General features: G+C 43.7%; 1 long non-coding RNA gene across 1 annotated transcript in view; it reads right to left on the bottom strand.

Annotated features, from left to right (window-relative positions):
• The window catches only part of LOC139273063 (uncharacterized), a 55,416-nt gene extending 53,340 nt beyond the window's left edge, over positions 1-2,076 (bottom strand). The window contains exon 1 of the long non-coding RNA XR_011595004.1: positions 2,003-2,076. This is a non-coding gene — a long non-coding RNA (uncharacterized lncRNA). The remainder of the gene's footprint in view (positions 1-2,002) is intronic.
• Between the last annotated feature and the right edge of the window lie 11,907 nt (positions 2,077-13,983).

Below are 13,983 nucleotides of genomic sequence, written 5' to 3'. Positions count from 1 at the left end.
TAGAAAGAATGTTTTTGTGCATGTAGGGTGAGAACAGGATCGGGCCTGGCTGTGATTTCTACCATGACTGAAATAGCACAGCGTCAATGTCCAGGCTTACACATAGAAATGGCCCCAAAATTACAACTCTTGACTTTGTTATTGCAGTCACGTCACTCATGACATGACACGTTAAAGCTGTGGTTATACTGCCAGAGTGCAGTTCACATGTAGATATGCCCAAGTTATGCTGCAAAAGGCACTTCCACTGCACACATACACAGAGATTAGCCTGTGGATGGTGATTTTTTAATGTTTGAGTGTCAACTATTTTTAAAACCCAGATTAGCACCAGTTGGAATTATACTCCTGATAGCACCAAATCCAAAGTAGTGTGAACTGGCCTTGCGAGAGGGTCTAGCACTGTTCCATTCCAGTCATATCAGAACTTGCCTTTGGACTCAAAAGATGCTTTTGTGTTGTATGAGACCCATGTTAGTGTGACTAGGTTCCCAATGTTATATGTCTTGCACAGCCACGTGTAATCATCGACTTACAGCTGATTGCATAAGGCACAGACCTCAGGAAACCATCAACAGAAGCACAATATATGTAGGGTTGAAGTCACAATCCAGGACTTGATCTGGGCTAAGACTTCTACGCAGTACTGAGGGAATGCTGCATTGTGATAGATGCTGTCCTTCAGATGATGCATTAAATTGAGAACCCATCTGCCCATTCCAGTCGTTCAGGTGGATGTGGGGAGTGCATTTGGTATCATGGACAACTCTTTCCTCAACCAAAAATAAAATAACTGGTCATTTGCTGTACGCAAATTGGCTGCTACATTTGCCTACAAAACACAGTGACTGTACTTCAAAGTAACGTGTGAAACATTCTGTGACATTTCTGAATGACGTGAAACTGACCCATGTAAATGTAAGTTCTTTTTTCTTTATATTGTCACTTATGTGTCGTTGCAAAATAGGAACTCTCCTGCAGTGATGTAAAAGTGACAGAATACCCGTTTCCTTAATCTTATAAAGGTGGAAAGCACAGCCTGTATACACTAAATATATTGCCATTGAGCTAAATTTCCTGTCCTTCCCCTTTCTCTTCCCCCAACAAACGAACCTTGGATTTATGGTCTCTCAAGTACTGGCAAGTACAGTCAGAACAAAGGTCAGTAGCGGAAGTTATATGGGCAACAAAACCCAGAAGTCTTCTTGGTAACACAAACCACAGCCTAAACCTCTGCAAAACAGAAATAAGAGTAGCAATCACTAAGAATAGATATCTTCGGACGGCCGATACCAAGATTTTTGCAAATAAGCTATGGCAAATGAGCAGACAGCATTCAGAACCTGAAAAGTCCCTGAGCTCTTTTCTCAAATCCTTTGTTTATTCAATGGTCTCCATCTAGTGCTGGTTTGGCTTTTCCATTAAAAAAGAAACATGCACGGTGACAGATGGCATTCCCTCATTGCAAAGAAACAAAGCTATCTGAATTCAGCCAAAATTTTTGATAGATCAGGGATGAAATTGGTCTTCGGTGGTGGCACAAAACGGGCGATAGCGAATCAGCAGCTCGTTGTACACCCCATCTGATGCTCTTTTGCATTGAAGTAAATAGAATGTGCAGCTTTTCCTTTAACACCTCTTTCATGTTATTGTCAAAGATCAATTTCACCTCTATTATCACCACTGCCATAACGTAAACTATTTTTACATTTTTTTTGTATGCTTGTGGCGTTTCTTATATATATATATATGTGTGAATTGCTGTCTTAACTCTCCCTGCTGCTATTGGTGGACAGAGCTCAGTACATCATGATTAGATGAAATGACTGTGGGCCTGCAATTTGATTGGTTAAAGTGATCCTACAATACACAAACATAGGATAGATATAACTATATACTTAAAATCAAAAAACAGATAAGATCAAATTAACTAATAGAAAAAGTTTCCATTCTAACCCCAACTACAAGGTCCAAGAATGTGGCAAAACTGATAAAATCACACCTTGAGATAGAACCTGGTCTCTGCCTGTCCTGATGATGTAATGTAATCAATCCAGCTGTGTAGTTTGGTTTTTGTACTAGATATGAAATGTGCAACAGTACAAAATATCACCCTCTGTCACTGTTTGTGGTAGAATTGTCATTCCCGGAGATAGCATTGTGTGACCAGAGTACAGTTTATGGAAAACAAATCTACATTTGAAATAAAATTGAAAATGTTGGAATCGCTCGACAGGTTTAAGCAACATCTGTAGGGAGGAAAACAAAGTTAATGTTTCAGGTCGTGGTCTGTCATCAGCACTCATGTCTAGATTTGAGTTGTTTTAATCTGAATGAACATTCCTTTTTTTCATTTCCTGTCTCTCTGAAATGAAGACTTGACAATAGTAATTAAGTTAAAAAAAAGTTGTCTTTGATCTGATGAATGTTTTTTGAATATATTGGTTACACCTCTTCATAGATACATATTTACACACACATTTCTCTATGCGTACACACACACACACACTCATGTATATATGGATAAGCCCAGAGAGGAAAAATGAATTCTGTAGGCCTAATTCAATATTTTGCAACAAACAGGAGCCCTATTATGTATTTTTTTCCTCACAGACGTGTTGAAAGTTCAGGTGAATTCATTTTTAAAATAGGCAAGGATCCAGTGCCTCAGTGGATGAATGCATTGTGTGGCAATGGTGGGGAGCAGAGCCACATATACCCCCAAAAAGCTTCAGATTGATCCCGGATCTGTTAGCTGATTTCAGCCAAGTCAGTGGTGGAGACTGTTATGTATGTAACCCTGTAAATACCATGTCTAACCACCAGAGAGCTCATCCCCTGGAGTCCCAAAGAATCCCACAATCCCTTGGGAGCACCTGTATATAAGGAGGCCTCACAGGCTGGAGAGGCACTCTGAGTTCTGTAATAAAGGACTACGGTCACACCTTACTTTGAGCTTGCAATATCTAGTCTGACTCTTTATTCAAGACATAACAACTGCCGATGAGATACAGATGACGAACCCCACCGCAACAATGCAGAGAACCGTGGGCAGGAAAGTGGACCTGAGTCCATGATTGGATCAGCCAAGATCGTATTAAATGGCGGAGCAGGCTCGAGGGGCCGTCTGGCCTACTCCTGCTCCTATTTCTTATATTCTTATTTAAAACTGAAGCTTGACACCATCCAGGACAGAGCATTTTGCTTGATTGGTTCCCTGCCACTAAGGTCAATTTCCACCACCTCTATGACTGGCGTACTACGGCTGCAGTATATACAATCTATAGGTTGCACTGCGGCAGCTCATCAAGGTTATTTCGACAGCACCTACCCCGCCTGTGATCTGTACCACCAAGGAGAATAAGAGCAGCAATGTTGTTGCCCTCCAAGTCACATATCATTCTGACTTGGACATACCTTTAGTGATGCTGGGTCAGAATCCTTGAAATCCCTTCCTAATGCTATTGTGGGTGCACCATCTCCACAAGAACGGCAGCAGTTTAAGAAGAGGGCCCACCAACTCCTTCTCAGGGCAACTAGGGATGGGCAATAAATATGGCCATGACCATGCCTCCCACACCCCAAGAACAAATATTTTAAAAGTCTAGTGAGTGAAGAATGGCTACTTGGATTAGCTAGTGGAGGACTGCTGACGTCCAGAGAGCTGTACCCCAGTTTGAATAGAGGAAAATTGAGAAAAACAATTGAGCTTTTATTCAAATCAACAATGAATTGTGGCCACATAAACAGTATGATGTATGTTTTCAAGAATAACAAAATAAACTTTGTGATTAAGAAAGTCAATCTGCCACTATTCTAAACTTACTAAATATGAAATTGGGCAAATATGAGATTTATTTAGACAGAAATTACAGCAGTAACAAACTGAAATCATTTGGGATCCTGTTAAACTAATCAATAAGTTTTCAAAACACTTTAATTGCTTCCAGGTGAAAAGCAAGCTTGTGTTTAGACTGTTGGGATCCCTGCTAGTCCTCACGGTTTTCCCAAAGTTTAATTCCACATCACTGGCTGCGGACCAAAGCTGACATAAGAGACGGACACAATGTTTCATTACTTCATGTGAAATAAATACGATTTTGTTTAAAAGTTCTCGTTTTCACCTGGAAAGTAATAGAGGTGCTACAATTATTGCCACTCATGGCCTAAGGAGAACAAAAAGCATCTGGAACTCTGGCTCTTGAACACTAATCAGGGAATCCCGGTGGAAAGTGTATGTGTCAATGGTCGAGGAGGACAGGACCAGGCTCAGCTGTGATGCCACTGTGCTGACATTCAGTATCCAGGCTCACATTACAAAGAACGGCTACTCGGAAGGAAAGATGAAGACCCATCACCAATGTGGTGCCTTCAGGAAAGAAAGGAAGAAAATTAGAATACACATTAAAAAAAATGTAAACAAAGTTCCAAGTATAGAAATAATCAAATATTCCTCCTTGATTATCACTTCATTTTGTAAACATTTTGAGTGGAACATTTAACTTCTGCCAATCGGCGGTTTTTGTTTTACACCCCGCTAGCTTCTCCTTCCCACGGACAGGATGTATACCGATCCACTACCGTCTGTCTACAGTCCTGCTGAAGTTGAAAGTTCGAACCCGTGGATTTTTTTATTTTAACGCTGAATGTCTACAAACGTATTTATAGATTTAGAAAAAAATAAGATGTGATTTTCCCATCACAAGAAGACAAGGAAACAAACAAGTTATAATTATGTGGTTTGCAAGACAGATACTTAGGCCTTCTTGTGTTGAAGCTGTCACTCGATCCTCAAGTTTTGACGTAAAACAGACAAGGCCTCATTGACAGGTGACCAGGAAGGGAAGATACTCTTGAATAACTATTTGAGAACAAAAATAATGCGTAAAACATGCCTCTTATTCAAAAAGTTACAACTGCTCACGAGTTGCACAACCACAGAAAGAGGAAGCGTGCTGCTGTACATTATTAAAAAAAAGCTATTTCTGAATAATCGGTGTAAGAAGAGGAATCTAAATTTCTTCACGTGCACAATATTTTCCATATCACCAAATATGTCTGTGACGGGAAATATGCTTGAACTCCAAAACAAGTTTCGTCGCATTTAATTACATCAGCTTTCATTAGATTAACGTGGTTTGAGGTTGCCTATTTTTTAGTCCAACCACAATGTTATGTTAACAGAGATGTATAGATAGCAAGGCGGTGGAAAGCCAAGAGAGGTGTTATTATGTCAATGTTATTGGGTCAATCTATCATACTTAAAATTTTTTAATATAACACTTTATTAAGTTCCCAGGATGTTCCAAAACACTCTACAGCCAATTAATTCCCTTTTAAAGTGCAGTCACTGTTATTATCTTGGAAAATACTACAGCCAGTCTCATAAGATCCCACAAACAGAGAATGCGATGAATGACCAAATGATCTAGGCCCAAAAGTTCGCAACCCTACTTAACCACCGTAGCAATGGCAGAGGGTCTTCTCCACTGGCCACTTACATGCCTGACCCCGCCAGAATTCCTGAGGTCAGGCACTTTAAATATGGTTGGTAGGTGGCCCCAGCAGCAGGGCACCCGCTGGGTGGAGGGGTAGGATTGCAGCGTTGGTCAGCCACTAGGGACCAGTTCTGGCGGGTCCAGCTGAAGATTGATGATTGCAGCAACAAATGTGCCCTTTTCCACAAAGGCCACTATCCTTACAGCAGCCAAATGCTTTGAAACTGGCTGATGTAAGGAAACAGAAGCTACTTTTCCCACTTTGGTGGGCACCATTTTTGCCATGTTAAAATAATGTACCATATATTGGGAACACCAGAGGTGGGACTAGAATGTATTCTGATGGGTGAGATCATCCTGCCAGTCCCAGCTCTTTTTTTGACATCATATGCCTGAGGAAATATGGGTCTTCTGCCAATTTCCACCACCATAGCTCCCAGCTACCCCAATAATATCTCCAGTTCATTTCAGGAAATTCAGAGGCTCTGTTTTTATGGAGGCATTTGTTGGGAGAGTAATATTAACCAAAGAATTCCCTTCAAATAATGGCAAGAGATTTTTTACATCCACCTTAATAGGCCAACATAGCTTCAGTTTAATATCTCATCCGAAAGGCAGTACCTCCGACAAGATCCCTCATCTCATAGGCAGTCCCTGGAAGCGAGGATGACTTGCTTCCACGCCAAAAAGGGATGAGTTCACAGGTGGTTCAATGAAGGACCTAATATTCCAGATCCTGAACTACATCTTGAAGGGTGGAAAATGCCTGTGTGTGGATTTTTTTAACGTGTGGTGGCCGTTGCACACCAGCCACCACATGGGCTTGACAGAACTAAATCTAGGTCCAGTGGCAAGGATTACCCAAGATGACTGGAGACCAGCTCTGCTGCACGGACCGAGCCTGCACACATATCGCAGTGTGGGCTGGCCCGTGCTGCCCCTGGCCCTTGCATCTTCTGAGCCCCAAACTTACGCCTCTCCTGGGCCCCGGTCACTTCCCACTGCAAACTCGTGCTGCTCCTTCGCACCTCCTGCTGTGCCTGCCCGCACTGCAATCAGCGACCTGGCTTCGCAGCCATCGCCCTCCTGCAGCAGCACGCGCTGTTCCTTGCAGTGGTATGCCGCCGCACGCAGCTACCTCCAATGGCCCCGGCCTGTTGATGGTCTTGCAGGCCGGGACCACGCCGATTTCCTTGCTGGGCCGCCGCACACTGCTCCCTCCAATGGTCCCAGCATCTAAAGTACAACTGAGGGTGAAAATAAAAGGGTGACAGCACTCAACATTAGGAGCGCCTTCGCGGCGTAAAATCCAGCAGTAGGCCTCATTTCTGCTGCATCATACTGAAGATCTTCAGTCAGATCGAGCCCTTTCGCTCGGATTCCTTGAACCAGGTTGGCAAAATGTCAGTGAGCGGAGTGCCGGGGTTTCTCCCAGTCACATATATCTCTGGTGACCAGCTCTCTTCCACCCACCTCCGACAAGAAACCATGCCCTCATTACTGCACTGAATAAAGTACTCAGATTTGAGGCCTGGATCTTGAATCCACAACCATCTAAGTCAAAGGCAGGAGTGCTATCAACCTAGCCAAGCTGACAGTGTAGGACCAAAGACATTAAAGTATCTCTCAGAGCAGGAATGCTCCTCCGGGCTCTGTAAGGAATCTTTGGGCCTTCTCTCCCCCAGCCCTCCCTCTCTCTACCCACATCAGGCCCGTTCCCTGCATTAGCTTATTCTCTTGGGTTCAGTGTCACCTCTCCCATAAGCAGGCCTCGCAGTAACTACAATCAAAAGTTTACCTTCACTGCCCAGTATCTAGTCATATGATAACCTGACCTGGGAACAAGGAAAGCACTTGTTATGTGAACTGGATGCTGTAAACTTGTATGTTACCCCACATGCATTTCTGCTATCTTCTGAAAGAGGAACTGATAAACACTTCAACGAAAGGAAGCCCATTATTTTCCATTAAATATATGAACAGAGTAATTTTTACAGTGAATTCAAACCTATTACTTAATGTTCTTCGTAACGTAGAACATAACAATGCATGCCACAGTGTCCCTGTTAGTTTGCTTTTGTTTTGTAGAGGAAATAATGAAAATGAATTCATAACTTCGAAGAATGCTTTGTGCATTAAATGCAAGTTGCTCACTGTCTGTAGTTTCCTTTTAAAGATGAGAATGCAGTTCCACATTTTTATGTTTCATCTGGAGTTAAGGACTATTTTAAACAGGATGCAGTTCAAAAGACAATTTTGTTGATGTTGCTCACCCTTTGTTTGGAGGTGGTCAAAGTATTACAAAAAAATTACAATTAGATAATGCCTGTATATCACGAGGGGCAGTTACCACACCACTGGCAGTTCAACATAAAGGACTGGTGCAGGACTGATTTTCTGCCAGCATCTTGAATATGTAATATCGAATTTGGCATCCAGTCATAATGTGGGGTATTTTGGAGATTCTTTGATTTATGTTTGAAGGGCAACAAAAAATCTTTGCAAAATCGTTACTAAGGAGATTAAATTGGGTGATGGATGTTACGATAGCCGGTGCCAATGACATAATAACTCTCCTTCCCCGGCCCCATATCCACATACCTTCTTGTTCATTATTACCCAATTATAATGTTTTATGCAATACATTAATTTCTCTCTATTCTGAACAATAGGGAAGGAATACCAATTTGTTTTATAATTATCTTTCCGATTGCATCTATTTTGAAATGATACTTAACTACACTATTGTAAAAGGACTTAATGGCTCCATGTTTCCTTATGTTGTGTCCTTATTATGTAACATCCATCCTGTGCACACTTGCATTGATGTATCTTTGTTAAATCATAATAATGGGAATATCCACGTAACATTGTGACTTTAATCCTTTTTAAAGAACAGTGATTGAAATGGGTGTAGAAACTGTACCTGTACCAGTTGGTGAACAGCATGCTGACAGTGAAGGGAGACTCTTGTGACATTATACTGAAAAAAGGAACAAACATGGGTTAAAGGTAACAAAAGTATATTCTGAGATCAACTAGCAGAAAAAGTAGGTCTCACTAACAATATCCAAGTTAGGTACAATGATCAAAAGTCATTAGTGACAGGAGTTAAATATCTGTAAGAATGTTTTGCATGTAAAATACAACTCGTTTAGAGGCATGGACCAGTTGGGCCGAATGGCCTGTTTCTGTGCAGTATATCCCATGTAATCCTATGTAACCTGGGAATCCCAGATGAAAGTACTTAGCCTGTTGTTAAAATTATTTAAAAGAGTTGGTATTCCCCTTTTCCCGAGCAAAGAGGAAAGGGGAGGGTTTATGATTGAAGTATTGCAGCAAACGTTCTAATTAGGTAATGAATAGTACTACGACTACTTTTTTCATATATGACGGGAAAAGCTTATAATGGGATGTCTAGTTTGGTTCTCCATTCGATGGCCTCCTGAGATGCCGAATGCAGAAATGAGATGCCTCCCGCAACAGATCTTAGTGGGCAGATTGATGTGATGTGTTCCATGATCTGAGACTCATGGCCACAGTTGCACTTTGGGTCATCCCTCATCGTGGCCGCAACGGCCAAGGGATCGGTTGCATAGTGGTAATAGTACTGGACTAGTCTCCAGGGGCCTGGCTAATGATCCACAGACATGAGTTCAAATTCCACCATCTAGGGATTTTAAATTCAGTTAATTAAGTAAATCTGAAATAAAAGGCTAGTACAGGTACAACGTGCGAAATTCTGAATCCTCGGGACCGAGTCCGTTCCGGTTTTGGGGGTTTTCCGGAGTTCAGACAAGCAAATCAAGAGTCTGAAATCCGGAACTCTCGACCAAAATCCATGCCGGACGTTGAGCAGCGAGGTCTGAAATCTGGCAAAATCCAAAATCCGATACGGACTTAGTCGAGGATTCCAGATTTCAGACTTGATTTTCTTGTCTGAAATCCAGAATCCTCAACTAATCCGGGCCAGATTTTGGGTTTTGCCAAAAATGTCCGGTTTTCAGACAATAATTCCGGATTCCGGCCGACTCCATCAGTTATGCGCAAAATGTCCGGTTTTGAGAAAATTCAGTTTTTCAGAGTTCCAGATTCGGGACGTTGCACCTGTATCAGCAATGGCGACTTGAAACTACAGAATTGTTGGAAAAAAACTATCTAGTTCACTGATGTCGTTTTGGGAAGGAAATCCTTACCCAGTCAGGCCTATATTTGAATCCAGACGCACAGCAATGGGGTTGACTCTTAACTGCTCCCTGAAATGGACTAGCAAGCCACTCAAGGGCAATTAGGGATGGGCAATAAATGTTGACCTTGCTTGTAATGCCCACATCCCTTGAACAAATGTTTTTAAAGCCCTGTGCGGATTCGGTTGAGTGCTATCCACTGTCTTCGAGGGAGGTCGAAGCCAGGCACCTCTGCTGTTGGGTCAGTGATGAGGTGTTGATTCTTTATGTTGCATGCATCCTACAATTCTGTCCATCTGGATAGTGGGTTGATACCAGTTGCATGAATATTGGCTGCTGTTTTCCTGACTGGCAGACACGATTTTAAGCGCTTTCGAGGTGGGTTTTCCATGTCTTCGTGAAGGGGAAGGTTGATGTTGCTCATGATATTTTTCAATCTCGCGGAGCACGGTGGAGCTGCAGCGAAGGGCAGGCGGGGCAATGTGTGACAGCACCGGGAGCCACTCAGTTGGAGTTGGAGTGATACCATCTTCATGATGGCGTTTAGCTACATGTCCAAGATCTTTGTGTGACGGCTGCAGGACCAAGAGGCAGAGCAGTATTCTGCAGCAGAGTAGACTAGGGCCACTGTTGCGGTGCCATGTTCTGGCTGTGCTCCCCCATGACGTTCCAGTGAGTTTCCGGACCAGCTTCACCCTGGTTTTTATTTTTTGGCCGGTGTTGGTGAGATGGTCTAATTGAAACATATAAAATTCTTCAGGGGCTTAAGATGCTGGGAGGATGTTTGCCCTGGCTGGGGAGTCTAGAACTCGTGGTCACAGTCTAAGAATGAGAGGTCTGAGATGAGGAGAAATGTCTTCACTTATAAGATTGTGAATCTTTGAAATTCTCGACCCCAGAGGGCTGCGGATGCTCAGTTGTTGAGTATATTCAAGACAAAGATCATTAGATTTTTGGATATTAAGGGAATCAAGAGATATGGGGATAGTGCTGGAAGGGGGAGTTGAGGTAGAAGATCAGCCATGATCTTATTGAATGGCGGAACAGGCTCGAGGGGCCAAATGGCCTACTCCTGCTCCTATTTCTTATGTTCTTATGAGGCCGACAGGTGAGACTCCTGTCCAGGGTGACGCCCGCCAATTTTAGATGGGGTTCATGGGTAAGTTGTCTTCCGCAGAAGGAAATGTTGGGTTTGTTCCCGGCGGCCTTGTTGTTCAGATGAAACACTGACACAACTGACTTCTTTGGATTGGGTCGGAGGTGCCAGGTCCGGAAGTAGCATTCCAGTAGGTTCAGGTCGCCTGTGAGCATCCTACTTGCTGCCTTTCGCGTCGCTGTCTGCATCAGTAGTGATATGTCAGGATTTGGTGCTCAGCATGTCCGACATATAGATATTGAAAAAGGTGGGTGTGAGCACCGACCCCTGTGGCAGGTCCTTGTTGAGTGTCCGTGTTCAGCTGGGCTTGTCACCAAGATAGATCCCGAACTTACGGTTGCTCGTTAGGGTGTTGATAAGCCTGAGAGTCTTGTAGATTTGGATTATTATTGAAAGCTTCAGGAGCAGGCCATTGGGAGTGTCGTATAGAAACATAGAAAATAGGTGCAGGAGTAAGCCATTGAGCCCTTCGAGCCTGCACCACCATTCAATAAGATCATGGCTGATCTTTCACCTCAGTACCGCTTTCCTGCTTTCTCTCCATACCCCTTGATTCCTTTAACCGTAAGGGCCATATTTAACTCCCTCTTGAATATATCCAATGAACTGGCATCAACAACTCTCTGCGGCAGGGAATTCCACAGGTTAACAACTCTCTGAGTGAAGAAGTTTCTTACCTCATCTCAGTCCTAATTAGCTTACCCCTTATCCTTAGACTGTGTCCCCTGGTTCTGGACTTCCCCAACATCGGGAACCTTCTTCCTACATCTAACCTGTCCAGTCCCGTCAGAATTTTATACGTTTCTATGAGATCCCCTCTCATCCTTCTAAACTCCAGTGATCCAGTCTCTCCTCATATGTCAGTCCTGCCATCCCAGGAATCAGTCTGGTGAACCTTCGCTGCACTCCCTCAATAGCAAGAACATCCTTCCTCAGATTAGGAGACCAAAACTCAACACACTATTCCAGGTGAGGCCTCACCAAGGCCTTGTACAGTTGCAGTAAGACCTCCCTGCTCCTATACTGAAATTCCCTAGCTATGAAGGCCAACATACCATTTGCCGCCTTCACCGCCTGCTGTACCTGTATGCCAACTTTGAATGACTGATGTACCATGACACCCAGGTCTCGTTGCACCTCCCCTTTTCCTAATCTGCTGCCATTCAGATAATCTGCCTTCATGTTTTTGCCACCCAAGTGGATAACCTCACATTTATCCACATTATACTGCATCTGCCATGCATTTGTCCACTCAGCTAACCTGTCCAAGTCATCCAGCAGCCTCTTTGCATCCTCTTCATAGCTCACATCGCCACCCAGTTTAGTGTCATCTGCAAACTTGGAGATATTACACTCAATTCCTTCATCTAAATCATCGATGTATATTGTAAAGAGCTGGGGTCCCAGCACTGAGCCCTGTAACACTCCACTAGTCATTGCCTGCCATTCTGAAAAGGACCCGTTTATCCCGACTCTGCTTCCTGTCTGCCAACCAGTTCTCTATCCACATCAGTACATTACCCCCAATACCATGTGCTTTAATTTTGCACACCAATCTCTTGTGTGGGACCTTGTCAAAAGCCTTTTGAAAGTCCAAATACACCACATCCACTGGTTCTCCCTTGTCTACTCTACCAGTTACTTCCTCAAAAAATTCCAAAAGGTTTGTCAAGCATGATTTCCCTTTCATAAATCCATGATGACTTGGACCGATCCTGTCACTGCTTTCCAAATGCGCTGCTGTTTCATCTTTAATAGAAACATAGAAACATAGAAAATAGGTGCAGGAGTAGGCCATTCGGCCCTTCGAGCCTGCACCGCCATTCAATGAGTTCATGGCTGAACATGCAACCTCGGTACCCCATTCCTGTTTTCTCGCCATACCCATTGATCCCCCTCGTAGTAAGGACTACATCTAACTCCTTTTTGAATATATTTAGTGAATTGGCTTCAACAACTTTCTGTGGTAGAGAATTCCACAGGTAATAATTGATTCCAACATTTTCTCCACCACTGATGTCAGGGTAGCCGGTCTATAATTCCCCATTTTCTCTCTCCCTCCCTTTTTAAAAAATGGTGTTACATTAGCTACCCTCCAGTCCATAGGAACTGATCCCGAGTCGATAGACTGTTGGAAAATGATCACCAATGCATCCACTATTTCTAGGGCCACTTCCTCAAGTACTGTGGGATGCAGACTATCAGGCACCGGGGATTTATCGGCCTTCAATCCCATCAATTTTCCTAACACAATTTCTGGCCTAATAAGGATTTCCTTCAGTTCCTCCTTCTCACTAGACCCTTGGTCCCCTAGTATTTCGGGAAGGTTATGCCGATGACAAGTCTATGGAAGTAGCTCCTTCATAGTATGCGAACGTGTGTACATTGGAGAGAGGGGGATATCATGTTGTTCACAACAAAAATAAAGAATGTGGTGCAGAACTCGCTTTCTGAGCCAGTTCTTGAAAATGTCACATCAAGGGAGACAGATGGTGAGGGGTGCATATTGTGAAATGTAAAGTTAGCCAGATGTTCTGGTGGTTTGTGTGAATTAAGTTTGACAGTTAGAAACTTCACTGGAGACTAAATAATGTAGTCCATGATAGGGCAGATTGCACACTGGCTTTGATCGATTGAATGGCTTTTTTCTGGTTTCATGGGGCCCAAATTTGGCCGGTACAGGTTTCTGGCGCACTCACCAGATGTGCATCGCTTTTGTAGAACTAAGTGGAGTAAGTGCATTCGGGAGGGCGCTGAGCTCCTCGAATATCGTCGCCGAGAGCATGCAGAAATCAAGCGCAGGCAGCGGAAGGGGCGTGCGGCAAGCCAGGCTCCCTGCCCACCCCTTCCCTCAACAACTATTTGTCCCACCTGTGACAGAGACTGTGGTTCTCGTATTGGACTGTACAGCCACCTAAGAACTCGTGCTAAGAGTGGAAGCAAGTCTTCCTCGATTCCGAGGGACTGTCTATGATGATGATGATGATGATGATGATGATGCGCAGTACCTCCTCGTCCCCAGAATCTGAGAGTGTGCGCTGCAGGCTGAGTGGGAGGGGCCAATGCTCGCTGTCCCTATCCCGGGCCGAGCGGCCTGCCGCACGAGGGCTACGAGGCAGGTTGGTGGGTCGGGGAGTGGGGG

The sequence above is a fragment of the Pristiophorus japonicus genome, chromosome 9, assembly GCF_044704955.1.
Source record: "Pristiophorus japonicus isolate sPriJap1 chromosome 9, sPriJap1.hap1, whole genome shotgun sequence".
Lineage (NCBI taxonomy): Eukaryota > Metazoa > Chordata > Chondrichthyes > Pristiophoridae > Pristiophorus > Pristiophorus japonicus.
This window is presented reverse-complemented; position numbering and strand designations above follow the sequence as displayed.